Source organism: Saimiri boliviensis, chromosome 3, assembly GCF_048565385.1.
Source record: "Saimiri boliviensis isolate mSaiBol1 chromosome 3, mSaiBol1.pri, whole genome shotgun sequence".
Classification (NCBI taxonomy): Eukaryota; Metazoa; Chordata; class Mammalia; order Primates; family Cebidae; genus Saimiri; species Saimiri boliviensis.
The window spans coordinates 169,233,093-169,248,132 of NC_133451.1; positions in this window are offsets into that span (position 1 = coordinate 169,233,093).

Sequence of the window (15,040 nt, forward strand, 5' to 3'; positions counted from 1 at the left end):
TACACCTATCAAGCGTAGATTAGGTCTTTTCACATAGTCCCATATTTCTTGGAGACTTTGCTCGTTCCTTTTTATCCTTTTTTCTCTAATCTTGTCTTCTAGTTTTATTTCATTGAGTTGGTCTTTGACCTCTGATATCCTTTCTTCTGCTTGATCAATTCGGCTGTTAAAACTTGTGCATACTTCACGTAGTTCTCGTATTGTGTTTTTCAGCTCCATCAATTCATTTATTTTCCTCTCTAAATTTTGTATTCTTGTTGACATTTCGTCAAACCTTTTTTCAAAGTTCTTAGTTTCTTTAGATTGTGTTAGAACAAGTTCTTTTAATTCACAGAAGTTTCTTATTATCCACGTTTTGAAGCCTGCTTCTGTAATTGGAACACACTCGTTCTCCATCAAGCCTTGTTTCGTTCCTGATGAGGAACTGGAATCCCCTGCTGAGGGAGAGGCGTTTTGATCTTGGGTATTCTCAGCCTTTTTTGGCTGTTTTCTTCCCTTCGTTGTAGATTTATCCATCTGTGGTCTTTATAATTACCGTCTTTGTAATTGGGTTTCTGAGTGGACGTCCAACTTATTGATTCTCAGCCCCGAAATCTGAGCAACCCACTGCACCAACTAAATCAGCGGCGTTAAGATTGATGGTGCTTTTCTGACTCTGCACCAAGAACCGACGCTCTGAGGCGCTGGCAAAACCGCCTCGCTGGTCACAAGAGTCACTATGGCGACCCGTGGGGCTCCTCCGCTGGGAATCTCCTGGTGCGTGAGCAACAAGAATTCATGTGAAGGTGTGGCGTCCTCTCGTTCTTTGCGTTTTCACTGGGTTTTCACTGGGAGCTACAATCCCGAGCTGCTAGTGATCAACCATCTTGGATCTCTCTCCGCCTATGTTTAGTTTTAATATAATTATTCTAAAACCTTTTCTTATTTACTTTTCCTATGCAACTCACACTCAGGAAAGAATAGGTTGCATTTATTATTATTACTCAGAAAACTGTTTAAAATGATAAAATCAGTAATGTTCATTTTAGAAATCTAAAAAATACAGAGAAAAAACATAATCATTATTTTATCACCTAGAAATAACACTTGAAAATTTTTAGTTTAAAAGCTTCTAGAAAAATCTGTATGGAATCAGATGTTCTTGTCACCAGTTTTTTTTTTTTTCTTTTCTTTTTTCAATGAGCATATTTTGTTTTCTTCCTCCTTCATTACATATTCTTCAGAAGCCTTCCTTCCCTTTAGTGTTTTTTTCACTATATTCTAGGTCTAAATTTCTTTCTTATTTTGCTACTAGTGGATGTTAAGTTTCTTTTCAATTCTTCATTTTTTCAAACTATGTTTCAATATTGCATTGCAATATTGCATTGAAGCAGGATTTGAAGAATGCCTAGGCTGGAGTGCTGTGGCATAGTCACAGCTCACTGTTAGCCTTGACCTCCCAGGATCAAGCAACCTCACAGCTCCCTGTTAGCCTCGACCTCCCACCTCAGCCTCCTGAGTAGCTGGGACTACAGGAACACACCACCACACATGGCTAAATTTTTGTATTTTTTGTAGATATGGGGTTTTGCCATGTTGCCAAGACTGCTTCTGAACTCCTAGGCTCAACGATTCATCCAACTAAGCCTCCCAAAGTGCTGGGATTACAGGTGTGAGTCACCATACCCAGCTTATAATATTCTTATAAATAAACTTTATTTTTCCTTTTTGATTATTTATAACACTAAAAATAAATTACTCTCTTTTTGGTTCTCTTCTTAGTTAGATTTGTGAGAAGAGAAAAAAATCAGCCTCAATCATGATTTCATATGACTAGTGTTAAATAACATGATTTCTCAAAAATAGAGAAATATGTAATATAAAAAGCAATTAGACATAATGAATAATCCCAGCAACTTCTAAAGACCTTGAAATGTCCCTAAGTCCCCTCAACAGTCTCTTTCTGTTTTTTCTCCCTCTGTTTTCCCCTAAATGAACCCAGTCTTTTTCCTGAAGAAATTATCCCTTAAAAAAAAAATCTGATTTTTTTTTTTATAGATACTCCACTTGTTTAAAGACTGTAATCAGAAACAATGTATTTTCTACTATTTTTTCAATTGCAATTAACTGCATTTCAGGTAAATAATAAATTTGACCTTATACTTAATATTGTTTCTATGGGAAAATGTATTCATAGATTCAAATATGTATTTACAAATGAACTTTTAAAAACACAATTTGTTTATAAGTAAAGAACTTTCAGTATCTCAAAAATTAAACCATATTTACTTAGCCTCATATTTCATAATTCTTATATTGTGAAATAACACTTACTTAGATATATAATTAATCATCAGGTCAAACATTAATATTTTCTTTTTTGTTCAGCCTTTTTTTTTTTTTTTTTTTTTGAGACAGAGTCTAACTCTGTTACCCAGGCTGGAGTGCAGTGGTGCGAACATGGCTTATTGCAGGCTCAACCTCCTGGGATCAAGCAATCCTCCTGCTTTAATGCTACTAAGAAGCTGGGATCACAGGTATGTGCTACTATGCCTGGCTAATTTTTTAAAAAATATTTTGTAGAGAGGAGGTCTTGGTATGTCACCCAGACTGGTCTTGAACTCCTGGGTTCAAGCAGTAGACCAGCCTTGGCCTCCCAAAGTGCTAGGATTACAGGCATTGAGCCACTGTGCTCAGCCCTCTTTTTTTTTTTTTTTTTTTTTTTTTTTGAGATAGGGAAATAGGGTCTCACTCTGTCATCCAGGCTGGAGTACAGTGGTGCAGTCATAGCTCACTGCAGCCTGGAATTCCTGTGCTCAAGTTATCCTCCTCCCTCAGCCTCCTGAGTAGCTGGGATTACAGACACATACCACCGCACCTGGCTGAATACTGTCTTTTCTAAAAGATGTGTGTGTGTGTTTGTGCGTGTGTGTGTTACATATTAGATATGGTAGAATTTTGTAGGACTTGGACATGGGAATTATTAGCATGACCCTTAAATTATGTTGATCTCCAAAATGAGATTATAAACCATAAGAGTGAAGAGCCTGGACAAGCTATATAAAATAGCAGTCAGCTGTGTTGTTTGGTATCCCTTTGCCCTGCTTTATTTCTTCATAACATTTATCACCACCTGGCTTATATGTATGTTTTTATATTTATTGTATGCATATTTCATTAGACTCTAAGCACCATAAGAACAGGACATTTCTTTCATTCTCTGCTTTATTCACTCCCTTATTCACTCCCTGGTACCTAGAAGATGCTCAATAAATGTGTCTTATTTGTCTGGGTGCAGTGGCTCATGCCTGTAATCCCACCACTTTGGGAGGCCAAGGCAGGCGGATCACCTGAGTCAGGAGTTTGAGATCAGCCTGGCCAACATGGTGAAACCCCATCTCTACTAAAAATACAAAAATTAGCTGGGCGTGGTGGCATACGCCTGTAGTCCCAGCTACTCAGGAGGCTGAGGCAGGAGAATTGTTTGAACCCAGGAGGCGGAGGTTGCAGTTAGCTGAGATCATGACGCTGCACTCCAGCCTGGGCAATGGAGTGAGACTCTATCTCCAAAAAAAAATTAAAAATGTGTCTTATTTGAATGATTGAATATTACTTAAGTAAACCATGAATATTCTTTGTTTTCAGATTTAACAGAACAGAAATAACATATGACAAAATATTGAAAAATTTGTAAATAAGCCAAGTTTTGAAAACTTTCAAGTGTCATGTTTTATTATCCTTTTAAAATTTTAATGTGTCAATTCTTTGGCTAAATCTGTGCAGGAAAGAAATATGAACCTCAAGAAAAAAGGTATTTTTTTCTTTCCAAGTAAATTCAAGAATTTTGCCTTAAAAATGTGAGATAAACTAAACTCTGTAAACCAAGTAGCATTGCTAATGATTTCAAAACGTAGTTGCCCTGACCTTCATGGAAAGTCACAAATCTGTTTTTCATTTAAAACAGACTTCACTTGCTAAATTTTTAATAAGTAAATTAAACCTCCCACATCATAAAAATTACCCCTAGATCGTGAATATATGTATTCTAAATTTCTGAAAAGCAAGCATTCTCAACAATTAAAAAGATAAACTGTTAATTTATTTTTTAGAGGGGCAAGTCTACAAAGAAATAATGAGATGGCCAGGGTCAAACCTACTCTGGCTTTATCCTCCAACAGCTCTTGAGCATAAGAATGCATTTGTCACAAGATTTAACAGAAGTTACCAGCAAAGTTAAATGAAGGAATGGGATGTATTCTTTTTTTCCTTTTTTTTTTTTTTTTTTTTGACATAAAGTGTCACTCTGTCACCCAAGCTGAAGTGCAGTGGAGCAGTCTTGGCTCACTGTAACCTCTGCCTCCTGAATTCAAGAAATTCTCCTGCCACAGCCTCCCAAGTACCTGGGACTACAGGCATGTGCCACCATGCCTGGCTAATTTTTGCATTTTTAGTAGAGATGGGATTTCACTATGTTGGCTAGGGTAGTCTTGAACTCCTGACTTTATGATCTGCCTGCCTTGGCCTCCCAATGTGCTGGAATAACAGGCATGAGACAGCATGCTCAGCTGTCTGAGATGGGATGGATTCTAAACAAATTTTATTAAAACCTCGCAACTGTGTTTATTTTTGGTAACTGGACCTCCAAAGCAGAGTAATTAACTCAAATATTCAATAACAGAAAAATTTTTTTTTCATTTATAAAAGGTAGCACAAGTTAGATTGGAAACAATAGGCAAAGAATCATTCATATTAGTCATCCTTACAATCAAAGCCTTTGCTTTCTGATTCACTAGGAGGTGAACCAGTTAATATACCAATGCCCTGCATATTTTTATTGTATCTTTTCTTCACACGTCCTTTTCACTGTAGCCTTCCCTTTTCAGACCCTTCCCACCTCTCACAACACAGTCACACTACATACTCAAACACACACAAAGCTCTGTCTTTGGTATAAAGCTATTGTATGTCTAAAGATTAATGTTAGCATGTTGTCTTTATTTAAGGACCTTGTCATAATTATCTCATTAGCACAATTACAGCAATAGCTGCACATTACGACAGAAGGTTATATGGAGAAAAGTTATTCCCTTTCCTTTTTCTAAAATACCTACCTTGTAAAGAAAGCAATTACTTTTGTCATCTCCTGCAAGTATGAAGAAGAATTTTTTAATTTAGTTTAGCCTCTGAAATCACACAGAATGGTATTTATATCCAAGTCTCCCCCACAAAAAAACGGTCAAGAATGTTGACTCAATAATCCCAATGCTAGCAAATCTATCATTAGAAAATATTCCAGAATATGGGAAAGTATGGATGTGATATTGTTACAAGTAACACAATTAATTCTGAAAACATTTAGCAATTGTATTGGTAGAAAAGATAGTAGATAAGTCACAAAATTAATGGAACATTTCTAAAACAGGTTCAGGGTTAAATAGGAGCTAAAATATAACTCTAGAGTAGATGCTCCAGGCTGCAGAACTCCCTAAAGTCTCTTGTCAATATCCTCTACTGGAATTAGCTCCAACTGCTTTTCCTGTATTGGTTTCACTGTGCTTGGGATTAAAAACCCCAGAAGGCTCATTTGTTTTGTGTTTTAAAGCAACGAACACTCCAAAATACAGTGGATGAAAAATAAATACAAATTTATTTCTCTCTCACACTCCAGATTATATAATTCAAGGCTGATTATCTGTCCCACAATGTTATTCAAAGACCACGTGGTTCGTTTTGTTTCATTGTACTACCATCCCTTAGGGACGGTCAGCTCTAGCCAGATAACCATAGATGGCTCACAGGAAAGGGGGATACAGAGTTTAGTGGATAAATAGCTTAATTATTTTAAATGATGTTGTCACCTAGAAGTTGAACATAATATTCTGAAAGGATACTATCCATGTTTCTCAAAGAAACTGGAACTTGCAATAAATATAGTTTGATAGGTTGCATTATGTAGAATTTTTTCAAAGATTTAAAAATGTCAAAAGAACCTTATAATTACTTTACTATAAGTAGCCATAATACTGCAATATAATTCAGCAAAATCAATCAATTTAATTTATAAAACTAAAATTTTCTTTACAAATATAAAATAAGCTTTTAAAATTCTGAATATAATATTTATATTGATTTTCCATTTTCTGAATGCTAGCCACACATACACAGATATGAAGGTAAAGTTAGAAATGTGGTCTCCAAACTAAAACTTGGAAATATTCCACTACTAAAAAATGGCGGAGGAGAATGAATGCTGGGGACCACAGCAAAGACTAGAAAGAAGCAAGTATGTTGCCCAAGGTGCAAAATTTAAGGAGACACTCAAGGTGATAAGGTTTGTTTCTGTGTCTCCACCCAAATCTCATCTTGAATTTGTAATCACCACGTATCAATGGAGGGACCTGGTGGAAGGTGATTGGATTATGGGGACGGTTTCCGCCCATGCTGTGCTCGTGATAGTGAATGAGTTCTCATGAGATCGGGTGTATTTAAAAAGTGTTCGGCAGTTCCCCACGGCTCTCTTCTCTCCTGCCACCTTATAAGATGTGCCTTGCTTCCCCTTCACCTTCTGCCATGATTATAAGTTTCCGGAGGCCTCCCCAGATGTGCAGAACTGTGAGTCAATTAAACCTCTTTCTTTTATAAATTACCAGTTTATACCCTGTTTCCTTACATTGCTATAAGGAAATACCCAACTGGGTATTTCCTTATAGCAGTGTAAAAATAGACTAATACCAGCCAGGTGCAGTGGTTCATGCCCGTAATCATAGCACTTGGGGCGGCCGAGGTGGGCGGGTCATTTGAGGTCAGGAGTTTGAGACCAACCTGGAAAACATAGTGAAATCCTGTCTCTACCCAAAATACAAAAATTAGCCAGTCATCGTGTTGCATACCTGTAATCCCAGGTACTTGGGAGGCTGAGGCAGAAGAATGGCTTGAACCTGGTAGGCGGAGGTTGCAGTGAAACGAGACTGTGCCACTGCACTCCAACCTGGTGACAGAGTAAAACTCTGTCTCAAAAAAAGAAAATTGACTAATACACTCAGTGTTGGATAAATGCATGTGTTCCTTAAACTTTGCACCCTAAGAACTTCACTTGCCTTAACCTAGTTCTGGTCCTGCTTGGTACAATTAGTAATCTTTGCCACCCCTAGCTTACATTACATAGGAGCACAAAATAGCTTGATTTACCAAAAGTGTATACGTTGGGGAAGAACTATTTCCTCAGAAAGAAATTGGAATACTATTGGTGAAAGTAGGATAAATGTACGTTGTGTGACCTGAAAAAAAAAATATCCATTACAAACATGAAGATGGCTGTGATACATTTCCAAATCCTCACAACTTTTTATACTCCTGTATCCACATCCTTTGTCATGTAAATTTTCAGCTACCTCACTTTGGTTCAGGATTGTATGTTCGATGAGCTTTGACCAACAGAATGCAAGCAGAATAGAAAAATATCGGGAAAATCTTACTTGCTTTAAAACTTCATTCAAGACTACTCCTATGAAAAGGCAAACAGTATTATGTTAGCTGTGGGTTTTTCATATATAGTTTTTATGGTGAGGTGGGTTTTTTCTATTTCTAGTTTGTTGTGCATTTTTATCATGAAAGGTTATTAAATTTTGTAAAATGCTTTTTTTCTGCATCAATTAAGATGATCATATGAGTTTTCGCCTTCATTCTGCTAATGTGGTATGTTATGTTAATTAATTTTCATATGTTGAAACATCCTTGCATTCCAGGAATACATTTTACTTGGACATGGCGCATAACCCTTTTAATATGCTGTTGAATTGTGTTTGCTGGTACTTTGTTGAGAAGTTTTGCATCAGTGTTCATAAGGGATATTGGTCCGCACTTCCTTTGTAGTTTTTGTCTGGCTTTGGTATTAGGACATTTTTGGCCTCATAGACTGAGTCGGAAAATGTTTCTTCAGCTTTTTTGGAAGAGTTGAAGAAGGGTTGTTGTTGGTTCTTCTTCAAATGTTTGGTAGAATTGCCAGTGGAGCCATCAGGTTCAGGGCTTTCTTTGTTGTTGCTGGGAGGTTTTTGATTACGAATTCAACCTTCGAACTAGTGACGAGTCTATTCAGATTTTCTATTTCTTCGTGTTTCAGTCTTCCTGTTTCGTTCTCTTATAATCTCTTTATTTCTGTAAAACTGATATGTCTCTATTTTCATTTCTGATTTTAGCAATTTGAGCCTTCTCTGTTTTTGTCTTCGTCACTCTAATGGTTTGTCATTTTGTTAATCTATTTGAAGAATCAACTTTGGGTTTTATTTATTTTCTCTATTGTCTTTCTATATTCTTATTTTATATATTTACTTATTTATTTGTGTCTGTTTGTTTGAGACAGAGTCTCAGTCTGTCACCCAGACTGGAGTGCAGTGGCAAGATCATGGCTCACCGCAGCCTCAACCTTTTGGGCTCAACCAGTCCTCCCACCTTAGCCTCCCAAATAGCTGGGATCAGAGGTACATGCCACCACACCCCACACTCAACTAATTTTTATTTATTTATTTATTTATGTTTATAGAGATAGCGGTCCATATTGCCAAGGCTGTTCTCAAATTCCTGGGTTCAAGCAATCCTCCCATCTCAGCCTCCCAAAGTGTTGGAATTACAACCGTGAGCCACCATTCCTGGTCTATTTCATTTCATTTATCTCTGTTTTAATCATTTTTATTTCTTTCTTTTATTGTTTCTTGAGTGAGCCAAACTTATCCCATCTTAAATCCTTTATACTAGCTTTCCCCATTGCTTGGCGTATTCTTTTTTTTTTTTTTTTTTTTTTTTGAGACGGAGTTTCGCTCTTGTTACCCAGGCTGGAGTGCAATGGTGCGATCTCGGCTCACCGCAACCTCCGCCTCCTGGGCTCAGGCAATTCTCCTGCCTCAGCCTCCTGAGTAGCTGGGATTACAGGCATGAGCCACCATGCCCAGCTAATTTTTTGTATTTTTAGTAGAGACGGGGTTTCACCATGTTGACCAGGATGGTCTCGATCTCTTGACCTCGTGATCCAACCGCCTCAGCCTCCCAAAGTGCTGGGATTACAGGCTTGAGCCACCGCGCCCAGCCGGGTATTCTTTACTTATTTTCCAGCTGGCTTGTTTCTTTCTCTCTCCTTCCTTCCTTTCTTCCTTTCTTCTTCCCTTCCCTTCCCTCCCCTCCTTGCCCCTCCCCTTCCCTTCCTTTCCTTTCCTTCTTTCTTTTGTTTTTGTCTTTGTTTTTCTCTCTCTCTTTTTCTTTCTTTGACAGTGTCTCACTCTGTTACCCAGGCTGGAGTGCAGTAGCATGATCATAGCTCACTTTAACTTTAACCTCCTGGGCATAAGTGATCCTCCTACCTCAGCTTCCTGAGTAGCTAGGACTACAGGTTTGCACTACCACGCCCAGTTAAATTTTTTTAAATTTTTTTCACATATATAGGGGTCTCACTATGTTATCCAGCTGGTCTTGAACTCCTGGGCTCAAGTGATCCTCTCACCCCAGCCTCCTAAAGTACTGGGATTACAGTCCTTCTTTTCTTGAGTATTCAATTCCTCAGGAAACCTTTATTTTCCACACTAGAGTAGGCTACAGCTATTCTCTATTACATCACCCTTTATTCCTCATAGCCTTTATTACCTTGTGATTCCTTTAGTCCATTTTGCATTGCTATAAAGGAATACCTTAGACTAGGTAACTTATAAAAAGAAGTTTATTTGGCTTACAGTTCTGCAGGCGGTACAAGTGTGGCACCAGCATGTGCTCAGCTTCTGGTGAGGCTTCAGGAAGCTTACAATCATGGCGGAGGACAAATGGGGTGCTAGAGTATCACATGGCGAGGGAGGGAGCAAGAGAGAGAGGAGGAGATGCCAGGCTCTTTTAAACAACCAGCTCTTGTGTGAATAATAGAGTGAGAACTCACTGATTGCCATGGGGAGGGCACCAAGCCATTCATAAGAGACCCAAACACCTTCTACTAGACTCCAGCGCCAACACTGGGGACCACATTTCAACATGACATTTGAGGGGACAAGCCTCAAAATTATGTCAGTGATATTTTCTTATTTCATTTTGTTTGCTCCCTATGACTACTGCATGCATGTACACACGCACAAACATGTGCATGCACACACATTAGAATGAAAGCTCTGTGGTAACAGGAGCCTTCTCTGGTTTAACCACTGTATCCCAAGTACCTAGCACAGTCCCTAGCTCAAAAATAAAAGATGCTCAATAAATATTTGTTGATTCCTCTAAGATGTTGCAAAGGCTATTATTGTGAAAAAGGAATGGTTGATTGAAAATCGTATTGCACCTTGCTCCAAGGAGATTACTGAGAAAGAAGAAGTAGTTTTAGATTTTAAGATGAGGCTAGACGTGGTGGCTTACGCCTTTAATTCAAGCATTTTGGGAGGCTGAGGTGGTAGGATCACCTGAGGCCAGGAATTTAAGACCAGTCTGGGCAACATAGTAAAACCTCATCTCTGCAAAAAAAATTTTTTTAAAGAAATTTAGCTGGGTGTGGTGGTGTGCCCCTGTAGTCCTAGCTACTTTGCAGGCTGAGATGAGATGATCAATTGAGCCCAGGAGTTGAAGGTTACAATGAACATGATTGTGTCAGTGCACTCCATCCTGGGTGACAAAGCAAGACTCTGTCTCTAAAAAAGAAAGAGAGGAAAAAAAGAGAGAAAGGAAGAGAGAGAGAGAGAGAGAGAGAGAGAGAGAAGCAGAGAAGGGAGGAGGAAGAAAGGAAGGAAGAGAGAGAGAAAGAGAGGGAGGGAAGGAAAGAAGGAGGGAAGGAAGTAGGTTGCAGTGAGTTAAGATTGTACCACTGCACTCCAGCCTGGGTGACACAGCATGACTCTGTCTCAAAAAAAAAAAAAAAAAAAAAAAAAAAATTATCTGTTCCTTGGTTTCCTCATTTGTAAAATGAAGATATTAGATTAGTTGACAAGTACCTTCTAGCAATCTGATTTATAATCTCATAATTACAGCTCAATTTTACTGGTTTGAGATAAATTTTTAAATTGTTAGATATTCATAATACATTTCTATATTTTTAATGCTAAGTTCTTGGATGAGTCATTAATAATACACTTATAATATTGTATCTACCAATTGGAACACAGTCTGCTTCACAGATTTCCACATTAGTATGGCATTTCCAGAACTGAACTACATAAAGTTTTTCCTACCCTAGGCAAGATGAGTCACTGACTCTCATTCCATGTTTGTTGTATTTTTATCTTGAGTCTACCAATAGGAGAGCCAAGATATAGCACGACCAATTGTTAAGAAAACATAAACAAATAAATAAAACCAGACCTAGGTCAGGCACGGTGGCTCACATTTGTAATTCCAGCACTTTGGGAGGGCAAGGTGGGAGAATTTACTTGACTCTAGGAGTTCGAGACCAGCCTGGGCAACATAACAAGACCCCACCTCTATTTTTATAAAATTAATTAATAAATTATTTAAAAAAATAAAAAACTGGACCTAGTGAAATAAAAGGAAATTAGTTAAAAGGGTAAGTCATTAACCTGAAAATTTAAAATTGCTGTTTAAAATTTTTTTTTATTTACTTCTTTCTTTTTTTTTTTTTTTTTTTTTTTTTTGAGACAGAGTTTCACTCTTGTTACCCAGGCTGGAGTGCCATGGCACGATCTCGGCTCACCGCAACCTCCACCTCCTGGGTTCAGGCAATTCTCCTGCCTCAGCCTCCTGAGTAGCTGGGATTACAGGCACGCACCACCATGCCCAGCTAATTTTTTGTATTTTTAGTAGAGACGGGGTTTCACCATGTTGACCAGGATGGTCTCGATCTCTTGACATCGTGATCCACCTGCCTCAGCCTCCCAAAGTGCTGGAATTACAGGCTTGAGCCACCGCGCCCGGCCCTACTTATTTCTTTACTTATTTCTTTCTTTATTTTTTGACAGAATCTCACTTTGTAGCCCAGGTTGGAGTGCAGTGTTGTGATCTTGGCTCACTGCAACCTCCAGCTCCCGGGTTCAAGCCATTTTCCTGCCTCAACCTCCTAAGTAGCCAGGATTACAGGCACATGTCACCCCGACCAGAGAATTTTTGTACTTTTAGTAGAGACGGGGTTTCACCATGTTGACCAGGATGGTCTCGATCTCTTGACCTCGTGATCCACCTGCCTCAGCCTCCCAAAGTGCTGGGATTACAGGCTTGAGCCACCGCGCCCACCCTACTTATTTCTTTACTTATTTCTTTCTTTATTTTTTGACAGAATCTCACTTTGTAGCCCAGGTTGGAGTGCACTGCTGTGATCTTGGCTCACTGCAACCTCTGGCTCCCAGGTTCAAGCCATTTTCCTGCCTCAACCTCCTAAGTAGCCAGGATTACAGGCACATGTCACCCCGACCAGAGAATTTTTGTATTTTTAGTAGAGACGGGTTTTCTCCCTGTTGGCCAGGCTGGTCTCAAACTCTTGACCTCGAGCTGGTCTCAAACTCCAGCCTCAGTCTCCTAAAATGCTAGGATTATAGGTGTGAGCTGCCATGGCTGGCCAAAACTGCTGTTTTTATTTAGGAAAAAAACAAGTGTGTAAAATCTAAAAATCAACCTCATTGCTTGTATTGAATGTTGTCGGTAATCTTGCTGCTACTTATAGATTGGCTGTAATTGATTACATTACAGAAGTGCATAAATAACCCTAAATCAAAGAGTTGCATTTTAAGATAACAACTAAAATAATAAAATAATAGGTTAAGGAGAAAAAGAAGTATTTTCATACTCTATGATATATATAAAATAAGCCACAATTGCATTTCAATATAAAAGACATGAATCTAAATATAAAGAGTAACATCAAGAGGACAATACTGATGCTTCACTTAACCTTTTAAGATCTTGAATGCAAACAGCTGTCATACATTAGGAGAAATAGATCTTAGCAGGTAAGGTGACTTTACCTTCCCAGCTTCCTGATCCACTAGTGGAGGACCTGTCACATCTGTGTTGAGACACACACGTGTGCACACACACATAAATAAAAATATTTTTGGTACATTTAGAGTAAAAAAAAAGTTTCTGGGCCAAAACAAAAAGACCATTTCATGTCTTCCGAGATTGAAGGTGGGAAAGACTAGCTATAAGAACCCAATAGGCAGCTGGGCTCATTAAGAAAACTGTGGGTTGTAACTGTATAAGGTAAAGTTTGATTGTTTTCCAGTTACGTTGCCATTTAGGGACACTTGTACAATTGTAAAATGCCTTCTGTGGATATAATCTATTTGATTTGTTACCTTTTTTTTTTTTTTAAATAGGAATAGAGATAGTATAAAGGGAGTCTCCAAAGAAGTATTAGAAGACTTTAGTACTGGCCAACCATTTAGCATGTTTCTAATTACCTTTTTTCTCTTCTCTATACTTGGACCATTTAACTCATTTAGAATCCTCATTGAAACTGCAGAACATCCTCTGCTGTGAACCATTTGTGGAAAGGCTTACTCTATACAATCCATTTTGTACGATATAATGAAAGGGCTGAGCAGAATGGATTTGTTAGGCATAATTTATAAAATTATACCTAACGAATCAAACAAATCAAATTATATATAACAAATCAAATTATACATAAATCAAACCGTAATTATTCAGTGGCCACCTGTCCTGTTTGGGGATTATACAAGCATTTGGCCTTTACTTTGCCTCACTGTGGCTATTTAGCTATTTCACTAATCACTAATATATCTGCCAAGAGTAGTCTGGAGATAGGGCAAAGCAGGAGATGATGTTGTCCATCATTTTGCAGTTTCTTAGAATATTTAATAAAATCTTTGATGAAAGAGGGAATGGAAGTGCCTGTGTAAAGTGCCTGTCAGTGGACTTTAATGTTTCCATTAGCTGTATTAGTTAATATATTAGTCTCTTTCTCCCAAGGAGAATTGCAAGTTGTCTGTATATGTTTTTAAAACCTTAAAATAAGGATAAGAACATGGTTAGAAATATTAACATTTTAATTACATTATCCTACAAAAAAGTTCTATCAAATTACATTCCCATAAATAGCATGTGAGAGTGCCTTCCCCTTTTAAACTGCTCCAAATAACACTGTAGCCCAGTGCAATGGCTCACACCTGTAATCGTAACACTTTGGGAGGCCAGGAGTTTGAGACTAGTCTGGGCAACATAGGGAGACCAGTGTATACAACAAAAAATATATATAGCTGAGTGTGATGGTGTGTGCCTGTGTTCCAGCTACTTGAAAGGCTAGGGTGGGAGGATTGTTTAAGCCCAAGAGGCTGAGGCTGCAGGTAGCCATGATCATTTCGCTGCACTCCAGCCTGGGCAATAGAGCAAGACTTTGTCTCGAAAACAGAAACCAAAAAACTGAACACTGATTTATAAATGCTCAAAGAGGTTTTTATTTCAGGAGATAATAAAATCCACAGAGAAGTTTAAGGGGGAAGGTTAAACGAAGAAGGATATCAAATGAGAAAAATTATTTTTAATATAATAAAGTGCTTCCTTTAAATTGTATTATATATTAAAATTTCACTCAGAAGAAAAATAAAATGAAGAATTATAATTTCAAATTACAAATATTAACATATAACCTGATATTCTTATATTGAATACCACTAGGAGCCAATTCAGCAAAATCATCATATAAACTAACTGGAAAATCAGATAAGGCGTAGCATCTCCTGTTATAAAATGAGTGAAAGAAATCTATCAAAAGGAATATATTAAAAATTTACTTACTTTCATACTATCATCAGCATTTTCTCTTGCTATCTAAACTCCTTTTCTGTGAAGTATTTCCTTGTTATAATCATTTATAATAAAGGATTTTTGGAAATGGTCAAAATCTTCAACAATGGGAGAGTGTATTAAATATTGTGCAGCCAAAATGAAAGTTTCAAATAAATGTTAATAGCAAGGAAAATACTCTGCAATGATATAATGAGTGACGAAGTCAGAGAACAGAACTGAGAATTCCACACGACTTCCATTTAGCACTCCCATCTTCCGGGGGTAGACAGCAAGTGAGGAGAAGGGAGAGGAAGGGAGAAATTTTATGTCCTTTGATCAACATCTC